This window comes from Anolis sagrei, chromosome 3 (assembly GCF_037176765.1).
Source record: "Anolis sagrei isolate rAnoSag1 chromosome 3, rAnoSag1.mat, whole genome shotgun sequence".
Classification (NCBI taxonomy): domain Eukaryota; kingdom Metazoa; phylum Chordata; class Lepidosauria; order Squamata; family Dactyloidae; genus Anolis; species Anolis sagrei.
In genome coordinates, this window is record NC_090023.1 from 87,278,805 (window position 1) to 87,300,179 (window position 21,375).

Genomic DNA, 21,375 nt, shown 5'->3' on the forward strand with positions numbered 1-21,375 from the left:
TGTCTACACCCTACACCACTGGAGAAATTATACTGTTTAGCTGGTATTGCATCACCTGACATCTGTTGAGAAGTAGTAGCTAGTAATGAAAGGACCAAGGCAGTGACATCTCCAGCTCATCCTCTGTTTGGATATCAGATACTTGCAGAAACACCTCAGCAAGTGAAAATCCAAAAGTGGTGGGTTAAAACCCAACACCTTAATCAGTGGCTGAAATCAGATGAGAAACTCCGTCCTCAGCACACAAAAGATTGGGTGACCTGGAAGGTGTGGAACAGGCTGTGCACTGGCACAACGAGATGCAGAGCTAACCTTAAGAAATGGGCTACAAAGTTCATGACATGTGAGTGTGGAGAAGGGCAAACCACAGACCACCTACTACAATGCCCTGCCACATGCACAATGGAGGACTTTTTCACAGTGACACCAGAGAAACTCCAAGTGGCCAGCTTCTGGTCAAAGGACATTTAGCATAATGCCAAGTTTTTAAAACTTTGTGTTTTAAAATGCATTTTAACTATACCCTCAACTTGCTTCTGACATGATAAACTGCTGTGTACCAAGATGCCAGTTAAAACCATATTATGCATAAATTAAGTTTTGAATACCATGCTGCGAAATGTTTGGGTCATTGTCAATAAGATGGAATTGTGGTAGAATTCTTAAAGGATAGCATTTGCTTATTGTGCTGTGCTTTGTGTTTTCATCTCTGAAGCTTACTATCCTATGTTTTTAGAAGATTTTGAATGAACAGCACATTATCTTCCCTGGAAGAAATAAAGTCATAGTTGAAAATGACAAAAATGATCTAGGGTTATCACACTGAGACCTCTGCATCTGCCGGCACAGAATAGCAACAAAACTGGCAGCTTGAGAAATTTGGTGTCTTGCACTTTTCCAAGCATCCTGCTGTAGCTGTCTTCTTCCTGGGCTGCTCACTATCAAGAGCATCAGCTGAGAAGGGACTTGCTATTAACACAGCAGATGTCTCACTGACTGACAGGCAGCCCTGCCTCCCCACAGGGAATAAGGAGAGGCACACGTTCTTAGGATAGCTTTTGCTCGAAGAAAGCTATAATTAAGTTTGCAGCCAGTGTCCCATGCTAAGCAGGGGGGATTGAATCAAGGCAGGGTGCAAGGAGGAATACTATCATTCCCCCTAAATCCCATGAAATCTGTTACTGTTGGGCTGGTGGCAACCAATTTTAGGTGCTGTTTTAAGTCTTTCCAGCAGTAACTCTTTTGTGATCCCCCCCCCCCCCAATTCTTAACCTCAAGGAAGATATGTTTGTAGTATAGTAAAACAATGTAACTAATGCATTAACACAGTCCTAATGACATCTCCTTTGCTCCTCAATCTGTTTAAGTGTACTTTTTGGATTTGGGAGTGAATAGTTGCAATACATGTTAAGTCAACATCAAAGGCAAAATGATAGTATTTCAAAGCTTGAAAGACACTTGAGAATTAAAGCTAAAGGCAGCTTTCTGTGTTACAATTTCCTGACATGGGGGTATTCCTGCAAATAATTCCCATGCCTCCAAATGTTCTGTGTAAATGTTGATAGCATGGAATTATTTCAGAGACAGTTGCACTGTTGCTGAAAAAAAGCTTCCAGGGATGTAAAGTCTAACAAAATCTGGTAAGCCAAAGCAACTCTGTACACATAGGGGGCGGGCTCAACCCATTACGCAAAGTAAGCATTTGCAGTATAGTTGATTTTGCCCAGGGGCACTCCTGAGGCACTCTTGGGGGAAAATAGGCCTTGACATATGCGAGTTGTAGTTACTGGGATGTATATTTCAGAAGAGCATTCTGAACTCCACCAATGATGGAATTGAACCAAGTATGGCACACAGAACTCCCACGACGAACAGAAAATATATATTAGTGATTGGTTGGGGGGGGGGGGGGGGCAAAATACTGTTTGCTTACCGTTGAAAATTACCTAGGGAAGCCTCTGTCTGTACAGAACCATCCAAATATTCCTGGTCAAAGATTTCTGAAAAAAAAAATAGTTGTGAATAGTAGATTTGCCAGGATACAAAGATATGTGGGTGGGGGCACTTTAATACATATGAAAAATGTATTATTAACAAAAAGTAAGAACAGTTTGTGATTGTAAAAGCAGAACTGTCAAATTGTCTCCCTGGGATAATCAGTTTGTCTATATTCCTTTTGAGTTTCCAGTAGAGTTGTGTGCGGCATTTGTTTCTCCCATTTCTTTTGTTTCTTTGGGAGCACAAAATGGGAAACCCCTCCTAGCACAAAAATCAGGTCAACATGAAAGCAAGCTGGAGCTGATTCTAGCTCCAAGCCTATTTTCATCTGCAGTCAAGCACCTCCTAGATCTTGCCTTGTTGCCTTGAAAATAGAGTGTGTGTGTGGTGTGCAGGCCCAGAAAGCATGCATGCCTGACAGAGCCTGTAGCCAAGTGCCTCTTGCTCTAGAGTAAGAGGTGCACAGCCACAGGTACTGGCAGGCACGCACACTTTCTGAGCCTGCATGCCACACACTCACTCTCTTTCCAAGGAGAGTGCATGTGTGGCATGGCATGGAGGCCTAGAAAGCATGTGCTCCTGCCAGTGCCTGCCTGAGCATCTCCTACTCTAGAGTAAGAGGCATTTAGATGTGGGCATGCACACTATGTCACGTGTACATTCTCTTTCCAAGGAGAGTGTGTGTATGGCATGGTGTGCAGGGCCAGAAGCATGCGTGCCTGCCAGTGTCTACCTGAGCACCTCTTACTCTAGAGTAAGAGGCACTGGGCCAGGTACTGGCAGGTGCTCATGCTTTCCAGGCCTCCACGCCAAGCCACACATGCACTCTCTCTTCAAGGAGAGTGTGTGTGTCATGGTGTGCAGGCCTAGAAAGTGCATGAGACTGCAGCTGAGCACCTCTAGAGTAGAAACAGAAGTAAGAATCCTCCTTAAAGTGTGTGCTGGGAAGGGAAGCCTGGGTGGGAAGCCCTCCTTGAATGGTCCAATAGACCATTGATCTTTCAGGGCTTCAAATGGAAAATGGATAACCAAAAGCTGGCACATGAAACTGATCAAGGTTTACCCAGAATGTGCAACCCTAGTTTCCATTAGGCAGCCAAGACTTCATTGTTTCTCATAATCCCCGGACCTTACAACAGCTATTATAGCTTATAAAACTGTTTCTTGTTTTTAAATTATTTTAAAGAAGTTGTTTCTATCTGTTTTAAATTCAATTGTGTGAGTTTACTGTTTTAAAGGTATTTAGCATCTTGAATTACCTAGAATGTCCTGGCAGGCTGTAAGAAGCAATAGATAACCATTTTAAATAAATACATACATACATTCTGTGCTGGTTCAGATATATTTATAATTTTGTTATGCCCATAACTGAGCAGAGAATGGTATTTTGGTCTGCTGATATATTTAAGGCATATTTAAGTCTGCTGCTATCTAAACTAATTGGGTTTTGAATTTCCTCTGTTTATAAAACTAATGAAAAATCTGTACGGATTTGAAAGTACACATGATTAAAAATGACTCCCCTGAATTTTATTCCACATTAATATTCATGAGTGAACAAACAAACATTCAGACTGAAAACACAAATAGGCTTCATATTTGTAATTGTTCACCTCCAATTACTACAGCATAGAGAAATCATGAAACAAACATTATACCTAATGTTATGGATTCCTTCAAAATGAACATACTTCTTCATCGCACTAGAAAATGAATCCACTTTAAATCTGGTTGCTGCCTCCTGCAGAATTCTGGGGTTTGTAGTTTAGGGAGGAACTCTTAACAGCCTCACTAAACTACAAACCCCAGAATTCTGCAGGAGGCAGAGACTGGAATTAAAGTGGAGTTATTCTCTAGTGTGATGAAGTAGATAGTTAGCATAAATATTTGCACTGAAAGTATCTATCTAGCACTTTCTGCAGGGTATTTTTGTTGCACAGCAAGCTAATTCTATTCAGTGTCCAAGCCCAAATGCAAAAGACTCACAGACCAGATGAAAAGTGAACAGAAAAATCTTTACACTTAATAGCAGAGATAGAACATAAACTTGCAATGTTGCATACAAAAAACAATGCAAGAAACTTACATAGTCCTTGTAAGTAACACAAAATAAGGCATCTTCATCTTAATTCAAATGAGAGATCAAAATATAAACTTTGAGTAAACAGTTATTCCACCATAGCCTCCTCTAGAGCAGCATTACAGCTTCTCTCCAAACTGCTCCACAGAACAGAGCCTTTGAGCATAGATCTCCTCAGAGAAAAAAACTCTCCACCACCCCTCTGTATTCTAAAAAAAAAAACCCATACAGTTATACCCCATTGCATGTGGACCAAGCTTGCTGGTTGACCTACATTACCAGCTGCACATAATAATTACCATCATAAGGTTTCTCTTCAACACACACATACTTGGTCCCGCTACAACTTACTGTAACAATTTTGAAATAGGACAAATTCTTCCTTCATTCTGAGGGAGGACATTGCTGGAATAGGAAATGATGTGATTTTTGGTTTAAGGGTTTCCCTTAATCTCCTTAACACCTCAACTTCATTCTCCAACATGAAAAAGTATGAAGTCTGTTAATTTATTTAAAAACAAGCACAGTTCTTTCACATTTCCACTTTCTGCTTCAATAGATAGACTTTCATGCCATACAGAACACAGCAATGGCAGTTTCTAACTGAAAACACAAATTTCAACTCCATATAGTAAAGATGTAAACACTCAAAGCCTAATTGGTCTAGAATCGAATCCCTAGATTGATAAATCTGTTAATTTCAGTTCTTTTAGCTTTTTAAAAAGAAAAACACCTGAATATTATGATATCCTATTGATGAGGAAATGTAAGAACTATATTACATTCTTAGTAAACTTATTTGACCTGAGACTGATTTATCATGCTGATTTTGTGTTCACTGACTGACTATTATTCAGATCAATACAACTGAAAAAATGACATCAAGGTTAGTGCAGAAATAGAGAAGTTATAACAATGAAGTGAAGATGACCATGATTTTTTTTTCGTGTTAGGAGATACTGGAGAAACTGCAAGTCGCTTCTGGTGTGAGGGAATTGGCCATCTGTAAGGACTTTGCCCAGGGACACGCAGATGTTTGTTGTTTTTCTATCCTTATGGATGGCTTCTTTCATGTTCCCGCATGGGGAGCTATAGCTGACAGAGGAAGCCCAACCCACTCTACCCATATTTGAACTGCTGACCTTCAGTCAGCAGTCAGCAGTCCTGCCGCCATATTGCGCCACTGGGGGCTCATGATGAACATGATGTGCAATGGGGTCTTTCCCCATGGAAAATCTATCATCACATTTGTTAAAATTTGGATATTTGTTAGGGGTGTGCAATTCAACAAAAACCCATGCTGTTTTGGTGTCCAGTTTTCAGTTGCTCCTGTATTCCGTTTTTAGGGAACTTCCCAAATTCAAGAGGGGTTTCTGTTTTCATTCCTGAAAGATTTGTTCATTGGCACCACAGGGGAAATTTTAGAGGCTAATTTCTCTGTCATTTTTAGGCCTATCAGCACGAAATTTGTCTCTCTTATAGTCTACATCAAGGGTCCTCAAACTTTTTAAACAGAGGGCCAGGTCACAGTCCCTCAAACTGTTGGAGGGCCGGATTATAATTTGAAAAAAGCATAAATGAATTCCTATGTACACTGCACAGATCTTATTTGTAGTCCAAAACTTAAAAACAATACAATAATTAAAAAGAACAATTTTAACAAATATAAACTTAGTATTTCATTAGGAAATGTGAGTCTGCTTTTGGCTGATGAGATAGAATTGCTGTTGCTGTTGTGTACTTTCAAGCCATTTCAGACTTAGGTTGACCCTGAGTGAGGGCCAGGTAAATGACCTTGGAGGGCCGCATCCGGCCCTCGGGCCTTAGTTTGAGGACCCCTGGGCTACATGTTCTACTGCAGTCCTGCCAAGTTTTAGAACGTTTTACCAATCCACTAATTTTTTGGAAATTTTAAAAGTTTTTACCATAACATTTTTTTAAAAAAAAAAACCCAGAAGAAGGGGTTCTGGGGATTGAAATTCCAAGTGCATGCCACAAGTGGGAAGTGAAATGGATGGACAGAGTTAACCAGGCCTCTGATTGGTTGAGAAAGAAAGTGAGAAACACACAGAAAGAAAAACCTCAACTCCCATCATGCCTTGGGAGGGAACACAAGACTCCTTCAATGCTTGCACCACACAAAGTGCTGCTGGGAAAGCAAATTCCCATTTGCCTCAGGTGGGCATGCGGGGAGTGTCTTTGGGAAGGGAAGAGTACTGCTCAGCCCCATTGGTCCCCATTATTAGCCCCTATTAGCTGAAAAGATCCGGCTTCTGTGATCTGTTCCAGTTAAGGCTTCAGCTGTCCATGCAAGGATCGTTTTCTTGCATTCAGCAACTGCATCTGCTGAATCATTTGAATCTGGTACACAAAAATGACATCATGCACACCTCTAATATGTGTGCCCTACATTATAACCAGTGAAGACAAGTAGTTTCCATTTCAGTGAGGTTTCTATTTCAGGTTTTAATTCAAACCTTAAATGAACTATCTAGGACACTAGGTCTATTTGAGTATCAGGGTAGCTCCTTTAAAATTGGTACAAAATCTGGGGAAATATTAAAAGTCCCATTGACATGGAAATCACCAGCCACCACTGATTATAAAAGTATAAATAAATCCTTCTGATTCTGGTTTGCAAGATGCCCTGCTTTGGATTGGGACTTTAGGAATCTAAGCTTTGAAGCAGACACAGTGTTTTCCGTGTAAATGTGGCAGTCCCAGCATCTCAGGAAAGTTGTGAATGTCAGTCAATACAGCTAAATTTTAAGTGAAAGAATCTTCCAAAGTTGTTGCTAATTATGCAACCAATGAGCATTGGCTATTTGTCTTTTAAGTGATAATGTTGGTATTGAAGGGCAAGAAAGACTATTAAAAATTCAATCAATTTTTTTATTATAAAGCCATTGCTTTCAAATTCACTTTTGGAACATAAGGTCATAAACATGTTTTTTTAAAAAGTAAAGACAGATAGCACTTGAACCTGAACAGGTACCTATGTAGATTAGCCAGATGTGAATATTTTGACACATAACAATTCAGCAGATGTTAGGTTACTGAACTGACAAGAATTCCCGAACATACTGCCAAATGAAAGAGAGAGAAAATGTTGGGATCAGTATCTTTCAATCTGTGCTATAAAAATAAATCTAGTATATCTAATTTGGGATGGCTTATCCTCGGTGATTTAACAGCCCTGCTTTCCCATCACACTTTGTTTTATGAAGCACCCAGAAGGAAGTGTATCATGTCTAAACACTTTTCAATTATCTGTATTTTAGATCAACTGTTTCTTCTGTGCTCTTAGTTGGCCCACAGAGCCATTTAGGATACAAAACCAGTAATATTTTTTTGCAATCTATTTTACCCTTTCTACTAGATAGATAGATATGTTTTATTGATTGGCCTGTTGGCCGTATCAAAACATTTAACACATAACACAATTAACACATAGTCATACATAGTCATACATACAACATACAACCCTCGGTATAAAAGAAGTTAAAATAAACAAGCTGTTAACAAGATCTCGTTCAGGTCAAATGTCTGCGTCACCTCCACAGTTTACCCCAATTGATTCTAAATGTGCAATTCTCAGCTGTGTTGCTTTGAATAGAAAGAGGGCTGTTTTGTGTGTTATTTTAGGGTTCTGGCCGGCCAACAAAAATGAGGTTTTAATATATGGGTCCCAGTGTGTTTTTTGAGTAATGTATGGTCCAAGGCAATGGTCTCTCTCTTTCTTATACAGCTCACAGTTGAACAATACATGTGTGATATCCTCCACCTCTGGTGCTCCACAAATACAAAATCGTTCGTTGTATGGGACTTGATTAAACCTTCCTTGCTTGTCCATTGTATCCAGCTGTTCAAAACGAGCTCTGGTAAATACCCTCCTAAGGTGTTTAGGCATTTCTGTTTTTAGATATCGAGCTGTTTGGAAGGTATGTTTAAAGCGGCCTAACCATTTCAGTGAGCCAGTTTTACTGAGGGTAGCGATGTCTTTTTGGCCTTCTATATCCAATACTCGTTGAGCAACTATTTTTGGGTCTAACTCTTCTAAGAGATTCGGATACCGAGTCGGAAGCCCTTTCTACTAGCAATTGAGATTATGAGGGGCCAAGCCAGTAGTTTTTAAACCAAATACCATCACTGTTTCTTAGAAACATAGCTGATTTGAATGTTTATCTAAGAACTTTATCACACCAACCAGCTATTCCACTACAATTGTGTTAGCATAGATAGTAAGTACATACTGCCTTGAATATCTTCAAAAGACTCTATCCCCAAGAATATACAATCAAGGGTAAGAGACAAAGAAAGACAATACTCTTAAAGACAAGGGGAAAAAATGAAAGAAAAAGAGGAAGAAAGCGAAGAAAGAAGAGTATTTATACATATATCATATCATAGCATTTAAAGACCAACATAGGGACATACAAAACAGATGAACTGCCACGAACAAGAATGGAGTCAACTTCCCCCCCTTTTTTTCTTTCCCTTTTTTTAATTATTTTATATATATATATATATTTGATTTTTATTTTATTTAATCTTAGGTTTTGTTTTGTCTTTTGGTTTTTTTTCCTTCATTTTTTCCTATTAATTTATGTATATATGTGCATATATGTGCATATATGGTCGTTTTCTTTTTTTCTTTTTCCCCTTTTTCTAGCTCTTTCGTCCCCCCCCCCCACTCTCCTCTCTCATTTCCTAGTATCCTATCTGTTTAATTGTTCACACACTTATTATTGTAAAACAAAATGCACAATAAAAATTATTTTAAAAAAAAGACTCTATCCCTTGGTGGGGGGAGGGGGGACATCATATTACCACAGGCTCATGTAGCAGGATTTTTGGAGATAAATGTCAATGTCAATGCTTGGTAGCATTGGTTTCAGGCCTGGCCACGGCACCGAGATGGCCTTGGTCGCCTTGGTGGATGACTTCCGTAGGAGCTGGACAGGGGGAGTGTGACTCTGTTGGTTCTCTTGGACATTTCAGCGGCTTTCGACACCATCGATCATGGTATCCTTCTGGGACGACTCTCTGGGATGGGTCTTGGGGGCACGGTTTTGTCGTGGCTTCGGTCCTTCCTGGAAGGTCGATCCCAGATGGTGAAGCTGGGAGACTCCTGCTCGGACCCCTGGCCTTTGACCTGTGGGGTCCCGCAAGACTCTATTTTGTCTCCCATGCTTTTTAACATCTACATGAAACCGCTGGGAGAGGTCATCCGGAGTTTTGGAGTTAGGTGTCATCTCTACGCAGATGACACACAACTCTACTACTCATTTCCACCTAATTCCAAGGAGGCCCCTTGAGTGCTGGACGAGTGTCTGGCCGCTGTGGCTATCTGGATGAGGAAGAACAAGCTGAAGATCAATCCCGACAAGACAGAGGTCCTCCTGGTCAATTGTAAACCAGAACGGGGTATAGGATGGCAACCTGTGCTGGACGGGTTACACTCCCCCTGAAGTCACAGGTCCACAGCTTGGGAGTCCTCTTGGATTAATCACTTACACTTGAGGCTCAGGCATCGGCGGTGTCCGGGAGGACTTTTGCACAACTAAGACTTGTGTGCCAGCTGCGACCGTTCCTCGCAAAGGTTGATTTGGCCGGGGTGGTCCTTGCCTTGGTCACCTCTAGATTGGATTACTGTAATGCGCTCTATGTGAGACTGCCCTTGAAAACGGCTCGGAAATTCCAACTGGTCCAACAGGCGGCAGCCAGGATGTTAACTGGCACTCCTTACAGAGAGAGGTCAACCCTCCTGTTTAAGGAGCTCCATTGGCTGCCATTTACCTACCGAACCCAATTCAAGGTGCAGGTGCTTACCTACAAAGCCCTGAACGGTTTGGGACCTGCCTACCTGCGTGACCGCATCTCCGTTTATGAACCCACGCGCTCCCTTTGTTCATCCGGAGAGGCCCTGCTTGCGATTCCACCTGCGTCACAGGTGCGTTTGGTGGGGACGAGGGACAGGGCCTTCTCTGTGGTTGCCCCCTGACTCTGGAACACCCTCCCCAAAGACATTAGACTAGCACCCACATTGGCAGTCTTTAGGAAGAACTTGAAGACCTGGCTATTCCGATGTGCCTTCCCAGAATAGGATAACCTTCAGCACCATGTCCCAGAAGCACTTTATTAGAGTTAAGACTCTCTGCACATTGCACTTGCCCAGAATTCCAACATACCACCGTCACATCCAGCACTTTTTAACCTGTACCCATCATTGGCCCGGCCCTGGTTTTAATGTGTAATAGTGTAATGTTTTTGTCATTGCTTATGTTTTAATTTTTGCTTTGTATTGTATTGTTATTGTTTGCTGTTGTTGTGTTGAGGCCTTGGCCTTTGTAAGCCGCATCGAGTCCTTCGGGAGATGCTAGCGGGGTATAAATAAAGTTTAATAATAATAATAATAATAATAATAATAATAATAATAGCAGACTGCCCATAGGAACGGCCCTTACTCAACATCAATGAACCAATTCAACATGGGCAAATTCAACAGTTCCTATCTCACATGATTTTGGGTGTTTCCTCAAGTTATAGCCTGGTTCCTAAGTTCAGAAGTTGATCTCTGACTGTCTTCTCCCCCTTCCTTGTTTTTTGGACTGTTTCAGATGTTTCTCTAATAAAGCATGACCGATGTTGACAGGAAGTTCTCCAGCATCTTGGGAAGGGCTTTGTCATATATTCTTGACCCCCCCCCCCCATGAATCGGCACGGGCTCTAAGATCTACCAGGGAGGCCCTCCTTTTGGTCCTGCCACCATCACAAGCTTGGTTGATGGGGACAAGGGAGAGGGCCTTCTTGGTGGTGGACCCCCAGCTTTGGAACACCCTCCCCAGAAAGATTAGTCAGGCCCCCACACAGTCCTCCTTTTGTAGGGACCTGAAGACCTGGTTGTTCAAACAAGCTTTTGAGAATGCCTAGTCCCTCATTGCTCTACGCAATAGTTATGCAGCCTTTCACTTTTTCACATGCCCTCTTTCCATGGTTACAGCTCTGCACTTATCTTATTCCCTTGTTCTATTGTTTACAGTGTGGCAATGTTTATGGTAGCTTACTGCCATTGGCTGTTTTAATTTGAGTCTTAAGTGGTTGTTTGTATGCCTATTTGCTTTATTCAATTGTATTTTATATTGTGTTTTATTTTATGTTCTGTTTTTTTTTTGTCATCTTGTGCCATGTGTAAGCCATCCCAAGTACCTTCGGGGAGATGGAGGCAGAATACAAGAATAAAGTAGTAGTAGTAGTAGTAGTAGTAGGTATTATTATTATTATTATTATTATTATTATTATTATTATTATTATACCCTTGATGAATTCTAAGTGTTTAGAAACTGGGGAGAGGGGGCCAGTATGGGACAAAGTCCAAAATCACACCTTTCTTCCATGATGCAATTGTGTCAATTAGCCATTCTGCTTATCAAACTTCTGCCCATCCTTGGAACCACTGTCTGTCTGCATTTACCATGGTCCTTTATTTTTTTAATAGAAAAAAAATATTGTGCATATTTACTGACACAGTAACATGATAAAGATAGGATGGGACACTGAACAGTATATGATATTCCTAAAGCCTCAAACCAGGGAAGCACATGAGCCTATGCAACATCTGCCCCAAAGGGAGACCAGTGTATTTACAACAAATCCCCTCCCTTCCTGTGCTTTTTAACACAGGATTCTAGACCACCCCATACATTGAGACGTTACAGTTATTTATATCTAACCTTGAGGATTTTTTTGGTTGTTTTCACTTCCTATTTGGCCTTGGAAGTTATATGCATTATGTCTGCTCTACACTAGCACCCCCTGGGAGAATTTACTGAAAAATTGCCCAAATGTATTGCAGAAATACATGGGAAATGGGTCCCATACCAGGCCAGCCTAGAAAAGAGTGATTGATGGCTTACACAGTAACACAACACAGTAACACAGTAACACAACAAAGGGAATCTGAACAGTATAAGAAACTCCTAAAGCTTCTTACCATAGAAGCAGCAGGTTAAAATAATTTCCAATACTATTTTCCTAAGTATCAGTAGTCCACATTGGTATCTTGCAGCTATTCTGGAAAATTTAGGGGTTCAAGGACTTGGAGTGCTTAAGTAAGTAAGAGGAAGACTATTTTATCAATTTGTTTGTAAGTCATGTTATGGTGTCACTTATTTTCCTCTGGCTATTTTTCTTAGAGCAGCCACCTTCAATTGGCTTTTTGTTGTCACTGATATTGCTATTGAGAGGCCTGTCTTCAAATGTTCTGTCTTTAGCTACTTTAGTATCCTCCTTCAAAAAATTGCTTCAGCTTTGTAGGGTGTGATGAAGTAGGGTCTCCTTTCTCCCTCCCATTTGAAGCAGCCAGCTCCATGGCTATTCTGACACAAGAGTGGTCCTTTCTGGGACTGACCAGAGTGTCATGTTTTTTATATCCTGGACTCCTTTCAACTTATATAACTTCTAAAAAAGATGAACAGCTCATGCAAAGAAGAAATGCTGCAGTGCATCCCAATGGTGTTCAAGGCACTATTTTTCAGCTACAGTTTGCATATGTCAAAATATGAGCAATGCTGATTCACCAACAGGGCTGAAGTCAGCAGCCACACTTTATTAAGGGCATGAAGGCAGTACCCTTTCACCTCCCAGGGTCCTGGACAACTTGGCTTCTGAAAACATGTCAAACTTAACTTCCACCAGGCATGAGTCAGTAGCTTAGCAGGCAACTTCACTCTCCAGTGTTGCCATGCTTATTTACACAACACTCCAGTCATCCCTTAAGCTGTGGTTCTGTCTGGAGCCAGTCCATTCACTGCATAGATGAGGCTCACCCCTCTTGCTCCAAAAGTTCCAAGCAGGCCATCCCCTATCTTGCTATCATTGGCTTGGAGGAAACAATCAGGAAGCAGCTTTGTACACAATATATTTCAGAAAACCTCACAACCTCTGAGGATCCTTGCCATAGATACAGGCGAAACATCAGGAGAGAATGCTTCTAGAATACTTACAAAACATCAGAAGTCCTGTTCTTTCTCATTTTATTTTGGATCTCTATATGACATTTTATTCATCACAGAGTATTCCCTTTCAGCTGCTGGTATGACCAGAGACTTTTTATGCCTGTTCCCTAGATCTGGTTTATTTTAAACCAGTATTTTCCAGGATGAATTAGAGTGGTTTAACTGGTTGTTTCTGACGGGTGTGTGTGTGCATGCATGTGTGCAGACATGAGGTTTTTAGCGATGTTGCGAAGTGTTTTGTGTCTTTTCCAGGTGGATGACTTGAAGGAGGCAGGGAGGGGTATGAAAACTAACATATCCCAAAGCAAATCAAACACAAAACTTTAGAAAGAGAAAGGTTTGAGTGGGAAAAATAGTTGCAGAAATCATTGTGTTTTTTAAAAAAATGCAAATCCCCTCACGGAAAGTCTGGTTTTTAAAATCACTGAAAAATATGCAACTGGGAATATTATTGTTCTGTTTATATTCTATCTCATGATGTAGTCCAGAGTAAGCAGCAACCATGGGTCCAAACACTTCCCCTGGTTTTAATCCCTGAAGTATATCATTTGTGGAGTTTGTTTCCAAAAGGTACCTCTAACGAGGCCACCAGTTTGTAATGGTTTGTAAAGGAACCACCACTTTGTAAGGACTTATTAAATTGATAACACAACTAATAGCTTGTAATATTGATTTGTGATTTCTTCAATGTGTAACGTGACTTAACTTGAAAGTATTTGTAACAGAGATTTGGCTTTAGAAGAAACTGTAACAAGTTTATTGAAGTATAGAAGAAGCTTGATGGTTTCAATGTTTCTTATCTCTTAGAGGCACATATCTTCAGAGGTTACATTTATATCATTTCATAACACAACTCTTGAGAGCATTGTTCCTTCCATTAAACAGGTTTTAAACTTATTTTCCTTTAAAATGGGTTTCTTTTTTTAACAGATTATTTCAGGTACAAGCTTATTCTTTCCTTATGTTATTTATGTTGCAGTAAAGATCCTTATTAGGGTTATCTCCCCCTTTTGCTCATACACGGACTAATAATATAAATAAGTCAACTCGACCTATCTAAACTACACAGGCTAAAAGCCAAAACCTTCCTGATTCTCAACACAGTAGAATCAGCCTTTTCCTGTAGTTCTTAGACCACAGACTACCTTTCCTGGTTCTCAACACACAACAGAACCAGCCTTCCCTGTAGTTCTCTGACTACAGACTAACTGTTTTGAAATGGCTGCCCTGCCAAGTGGCAGTTGGCTCCGCCCCTTTTTCCATGGCAACTCAGCTCACAATGAGCTGAGCTGGCTACCATCCCCCTAATTATGCTAGTTTAAATACTTACCCTTTTAAACACCTATCTATTATTATACATAACTGTAGATTAAAACTCACACTTATTTATTTATTTATTTATTTATTTATTTATTATTTGCACTTGTTAACCGCCACTCTCAGCCCGAGGGCGACTCGTGGCGGTGTACAGAACATAGAACATAGAAAGACAACAGTTTACAGTAGATTAAGACCATAACACAACATCTTACTAATACACAACTAATTAAACTAAAAATCCGCTTCGTCTTGTTTGGGGTCATAGTCAATCTCATAGTCATAGTCCATTCCGGTGGTCATTCCAAAAACATAGCACTTAGTTGAAGGCCTTTTCGAAGAGCCAGGTTTTCAGGCCCTTGCGGAAGGCCATGAGGGAAGGCGCCTGTCTGATTTCAGCAGGGAGGGAGTTCCATAGCCGGGGGGCCACCACCGAGAAGGCCCGCTCTCTTGTCCCCGCCAGGCGTGCCTGTGAGGCAGGCGGGACCGAGAGAAGGGCCTCCCCAGATGATCTCAAGGTCCTCGTGGGCTCGTAGGCCGAGATGCGGTTCTCAAGGTATTTTGGGCCGGAACCGTTTAGGGCTTTGTAGGATAACACCAGTACCTTAAATTGGGCCCGGTAGCAGATCGGCAGCCAGTGGAGCTGGGACAACAAGGGCGTTGTGTGCTCCCTGCGTCCCGCTCCGGTTAACAACATGGCTGCCGCGCGCTGGACTAGCTGGAGCTTCCGGGCCGTCTTCAAGGGCAGCCCCACGTAGAGAGCGTTGCAGTAGTCGAGGCAGGATGTGACCAAAGCGTGTACCACCGTGGCCAAGTCAGACACTTCACCACAGTACCAAATCCATCTGAACAATTTTACAGGAATCTTAAAAAAATATGCTGAGGATATGCAGTCTTTTGCTATAAAATGTAAATTTCAAGCTCTGTACCAAAGTGATTTAATACATTTCAATAGTTTTGAATTTCACACAATATTCTACTCCTACCAATAATGTGTTGCCTCCTATAACTCATTTTTTCATTTTTTATTTGGTACCTTTTGGGAAAAAACACTCCACATTTGGTTTATCCTAGGTCTTCCACCACTGAGCTTCTTAAGATGTCTCTAGATTTTAGTCCCATGAAACAGTAAGATTAACTGCTCCTTTGTTGTTGTTGTTGTTGTTGTTGTTGTTGTTGCGCTTGCTATTGTCATGTGCCTTCAAGTCATTTCTTATTTATAGCAACCCTATTATTGTGTTTTATGGACAACATTTGTTTAAAGAAGGTTTATTTTTTCTTTCCGCTTAGGCTGAGAGAATGTAGCTTCTCCAAAGTCACCCAGTGGGTGCCATGGCCGAGCAGGGATGCAGGGATGCAACCTCCAGAGTCACAGTCTAACACTCAAACCACATGCTGGCTCTATATCTACTCTTTTCTTATTGACTTTTCTGTGTCTATAATAGTTGCCTGCCAGTGTTAACTATGCCGGTTGAATTACTACATATATTCCTGCCAAGTTAATCCTCACTTGGATTCAAATCCTGATCTCTAGAGTCATCCAACACTCAAACAATGACACCATGCTGGCTCATCTGCTCTATATCCACATTTTGCCCCACAATAATTTTATATGCATTGCCCTTGCCTGTATTTCGTCTCCAATAATAAGAATAATCTCAGGTGTTGTTGATCTCTGTGTGTAGGATCTTTTATACAATCAGAAATGTGATTCCCCATTGGAATACACACATGTAGACTATGCACATATATAGGTTAAACTCTAGCATTAAACTGGAAAAAAACTGTGAACAGCATGTGCAATGCCATGCCCTCATTCACTCATTTCCATCAAATAGCACACCAAACCCACAACTTTCGTTTTATGTAATTGTTAGCAATGTATGCAACCCAAACCAATTGGTTAATAATTTACAGTATGCAGGGCCCATTAAGGTGGTGGCGGGGAGGGGGGATTCTATGGAAAACCACCAAGACAAATAATATATTTGTTTCCTTTCCTTCAAGAAGCCGAAGACACGCCAATGGGCTCACATATTTTGAGTTAGATTGGTCTGAGGGATAGAGACTGGGCCATGGTCACCCAATGAGATTGAATTCAAATTTCAAGATTTCAGACCTGATGTCATCTTCTCAGGCCATTTCATGCCATAGAATGATTGAATTTTGATAAAATTTTAATTGATGGGGCTGCATTCTATGATATCTTGGCTTTTATAGTTTGGTGAGGGACTAGATCTCCTTGATTAAGTATTCCAATGACTTCTCCCTCAATTGCAGATTCCAGCTCTAGTCTAGAAAGATAGACTATAGAGCTATAATTGTGTGATGTAAACACTCATATAATACAGTGGTTATAACCATTACATTAAATGCACAGCATTAATTTGTGGTTCAAATTTAGTGCACGGTTAAAGACTAGTTACCATTTCTTTGATGGAAGAATGCCAGTGGTATCTTATAAATGGCAATGGACAATTAGCCTTTATAATTACCCAGATTACATTGACCCAGAGACCAGATCCTTGTGGACTACTGTATATTAAAGCTTCTTTTCATCCTTGCTTAAAAACTGCACGTGGGTCTAAATAAAATAGTCAGTGCAATTTCAGTACATTGAGTGGCAATATATGGGGATAAAGATCTTCTACTCCAACAGTGTTTCTTATCCCAGTTCCTTAAAAAGGAATTCAGTGATGGTATAAAGCAGATAAAAAGAAAAAGAGGGGTTGCTATTGGTTCATATAATGTGAAAACCATCAACCATTAACATGCTTGTTGTGTTTCAGAGATTGCTTGAATATGAAAAACTTCCATTTTAGATTTAAAAATTAAAGACGAGGGGTGCTCTACATTGTTGAGTTAATGTATTTTGACACCAATTTAACTGCTGTAGCTCAATGTCACATAATCCTGGGAGTTGCAGTTTGATGAGGCATCAACACTCCTTGGCAGGGAAGGCTAAAGAATTTATAAACTACAGTTCCCATGACTCAATAGCACTGATGCAGGGTGGTTAAAGTGGGATCAAAATGCATTAATTTTACAGTGTAGATGTACCCTAGCTTCTCTAGACACTCTCATACTTGCCAACGCATGTGGACAAGCACCATCACACTGTGGTCAAGGCTAGGAGAGACTGTTGCAATTTGGTTTTGACAGCCTTACAGAGAAGAACATGGTTTTATATCCTCTCTTCCTTGCTTAACACTGACAGATTTGGATTGCATGCATTTAAATGTCTCCTCCTGCATAAAATGTGGCTTAAAAAGAAGAGAGATGCTGTAGTTCAGTGTTCATGGAAAAGGTCTCCAATTTAGTGCCTTGCATCTCAGTAGCTAAGAGACACTGTCCATCTTTATAGACAATACTGAACCAAAGGGACCATCAGTTAGCTTCCTCTATTCGTAACAGAAAATATTTTTGAAGCAAATTGTGTTATCTCTAGAGACACACCTGTTGTAATAGGCTCTTTGAATAACACTAAAATAGGTACAATACTTTACCAAAGTATTATAGACAGTTTTTTGTGTGAAATTCAGGAGACCGGTGGAACAGGAAGAATTTGCTATCACCATCTTGCACATGGATCCAAAGTGTTTCTTGTCATATCCGAACAGTAGATATTCATTTTATGGATGCACATGGCAAATTCTTTATTTGATTAAATATTTTCAACATTCTAGAATGGAAGTTGTACTACGCATGAACTGCCTATACCATATTTATATAAAGAGAGAGAAAGGGAGATAATAAACAGATCATTTGCGGGAATTATTTATATATTAAGTTTCTGACTTTACATGGAATGTTCCTCTAGCTAAGTAATGTTTTATATTTCCTTCTTCCTTACTCAATTTTGCCTTTTTGTATATTCAGTGGGAGGCATCCATGGGGAACAGTAGGCAGACTTCTCTTCCAAAATCAAAGCTAGTCAGAGCTGGCTCTTTGCCACCAGTGGACACAAAGCTACACATAGAATGTACATGTGGATCTGGAGACTCTACAGAAATTGAATGTTTGTAACATATTCAGACCATGCAACAAAATACAATAAAATCCAAAATCCACAGAAACAGGACATCTTTAGTTGAACAACTTTTTAAAAACTACAAAATATATAATGCAAGCATTTGAAACTTTACTGGCTTCTTCAACAGGCAAAGATGTTAAAATCATGCTGGAGAAGAATGTGATGTTGGAGTTGCAGGCCTACATTTTATTTCAGGTATTATTTATGTTGTCAGGTGAGATGATCTGGAGGGATCTCAACGAAGAGAGAAGCAACTCCCCTTATTGGACATGTGGAGACTAAGGACAAAAGACAGCAAAACACAGGCAAAACAATTTCAAATAATTATCAACAGCAAAGTAACATGCATGGCTAAGTATCTATTTCTTAGTCAGAGAACCCTGAATTTCTCGATTCTCTGTATTCTTACATTTGGGGAAACATTTAGGTGCTGTAAAACTTGCCAACTGAGGTGCAAATGAAAGTGTTTTAACTTTGTTGGAATTCTTAAAGTTTTGGTAAGAAGAGTCAATGCTTTCATGTATTAATACTAACAAAGCAGCCATTTGAAAGGTGTGTCTGTATAATCTTTCAGAACTCTTATAACTTATAAGTAGGATTTCAATTTGTATCTTTCTGGAACCTACTAAATATTGTGAAATAGGAGCCATAGCGTTATGTGCCAGAACATGAATACCTCTGTCTTTAAACACCACACCAGTGTAGTAAAATCATCAAGCAGTTTATTCAAGGATATGCGTGAACAAAGCAATAAAAATGATAAAAACAGTATAGTTCAAAAAAGTCTTATTCCAAGATAAAAGTCAATCCATAATCTTCCAGGTGACAAGGTAAAAACACAAGGTCCAAGGTACAGAATCCATAGAAAAGGGTAGCATGAAAATCCAATGAACTGAACAAGAACTTGGCAAAACTCGAAACATGAAACTAGAAATACATTTGAAGAAACAAGACTATCATAAAGTATCAACATTGATGAAACTGAAGTGAAACTTTCCCTGGTGTCAATATAAAGCCTTTCTTGGCCCCTGAAACAAAGGGGAAAGCATTTTGCTTGCTCTTGCAACCAAATAAGGCTTTCTTATCTCTCTTCTCCTGGAGAGGAATCGACCTCCTTGAAGCCTGAGAACTATGCCCCTGTTAACAAAAGTCTAGTTCATCCTCTGTACCTGACAAATCATCCTCAGAGAAAGGCTGTGGCCTGTTCCCAGAATTTGACCTTGTGGATCTGCAGGAGAATCACTCTGTTCATCAGACAGCTCAGGCCTCTCTCCTGAGCCTAACTCAGGCCCAGCAGAACCCTCATCGTCAACAGACAGAGGCCCAGAAAAACCCTCATACCCATTGACATCAGACACAAGCACAGGCTGAACTACAACACATAGTTACTGTGGATTCATAGTTACTAGAGTTAATAGTTACATAATTAACTAGGGACATAGTAGATTTACACAATTAATAGGATTCATCTAAAGAAGTGGATTGCTGCCCACAATGGTTTGTGCTGAAATAAACCCATTTGTCTCAAAATACTGCTAGATCTGTCCTCTGCTCCTTTTTTCTTTCCCTTTCTCACACTGAAGCAGATTAATATAAAAACTAAATATTTGGGAGTGGCAGCTCTAGGGTTGAGTGAATTAGTTCTATATTTTACATTGAAGTGAAGCTATCCAAGGTGCTGAAATCTACCTTTCAATTAGATCAGCACTTAAAAAATCTCCCTAATGTGGAATCTACCACCAATTATTGCTTTGTGGTGTCTTAGACCTTTGTGTAGGATAACATACACACGAGTAACACCTGCATATTATTTCCACCTGGATTTTGAAAAAAAAAGTCAGCAAAAAAAATCTTGTATCTTTCCCCTCCATGTGTGTAGAAAAAAAAATAGTGAGAATTTTTTTCACAAAAAGGAAAACTGTTAGGAACACCTCCTATCATTCTGCAAGATATTGCAGCTTCTGTAATGCAGTAATGCACCAGTAAAGGTTTTAAAAGGTGCCTCAACATTTACATGCAATTTGACTTTAGTAGAAACATCTCTTCTGTCATTAGTAAAGCGAATAGTCTTTCCTCCCTCGTACCAAGCATACATAAAAGTGCCATTTACATCTCTGTTTAGGATCATTTCAACTATGTATTTGGCAGTATCAGCCCCTTGGTAAGTGCAGCTCAAACTGACCAGCTTTACTATGACCATAAGTCATTTTAAAGTAGTAGCGCATGGGGAAAAAAAAGAGGCTTGGACAAGGCATTTATAAAGATGACTTAAAACCTGTCCTTTCTTTGTACCTGTATGCAGGAAATATATGTGGTAATTATGTGAAGCTATTGGGCAATGAAGACAAAACCATTTCTGAGTACCAAACCAATAGCATTCTGGCACATATTTCAGAACTTTAAAAAATATTTTATGTATCCAGACTTTTCCTACCTCATTTACATACATTTATGGTCATTCTGAAACTGTGCATGCTGGAACAGTATTTGTAACTTGCAGCATTTATATTTTTTTCTTCCCAGTAAGATTCTTTCTAATGATCAAATAAACTAGTTGTGCAATTACCTTCTCATTGATGGTGCACTGTATACAGGGAAAGGATATTTTCTAAAATGTTTAAGTTTGATTTCTTAATATCAATAAGTGTCTCAATCCAGGCCTTGAGGTGCTGGATCCTCTCTTCCATTAAAGTGAGCTGTTTGCATTTGCTGCAGATGTAGCTCACTAGATGTTTTGTCAAGAAGATGAACATCCCACAGCCACTGCATGTGGCTGGGAGGGCTTGCCCCTGCTCCATATCCAGGGGACTCAGGTTACCAAACAAGAACTATTTACTGAACTGTGGTCCTCCTTCTCAAAATACCTCAGTTCTATTACTCACTATATTTTCCCAAGCTCAGTGTTGGGTAAGTTGAGACAATGGATACCT

General features: G+C 40.1%; 1 long non-coding RNA gene across 1 annotated transcript in view; it reads left to right on the forward strand.

The window, feature by feature from the left end:
- LOC132769994 (uncharacterized) overlaps window positions 1-21,375 on the forward strand; it is a 241,654-nt gene that overhangs the window by 59,945 nt on the left and 160,334 nt on the right. The gene's annotated exons all lie outside the window — the stretch shown is intronic.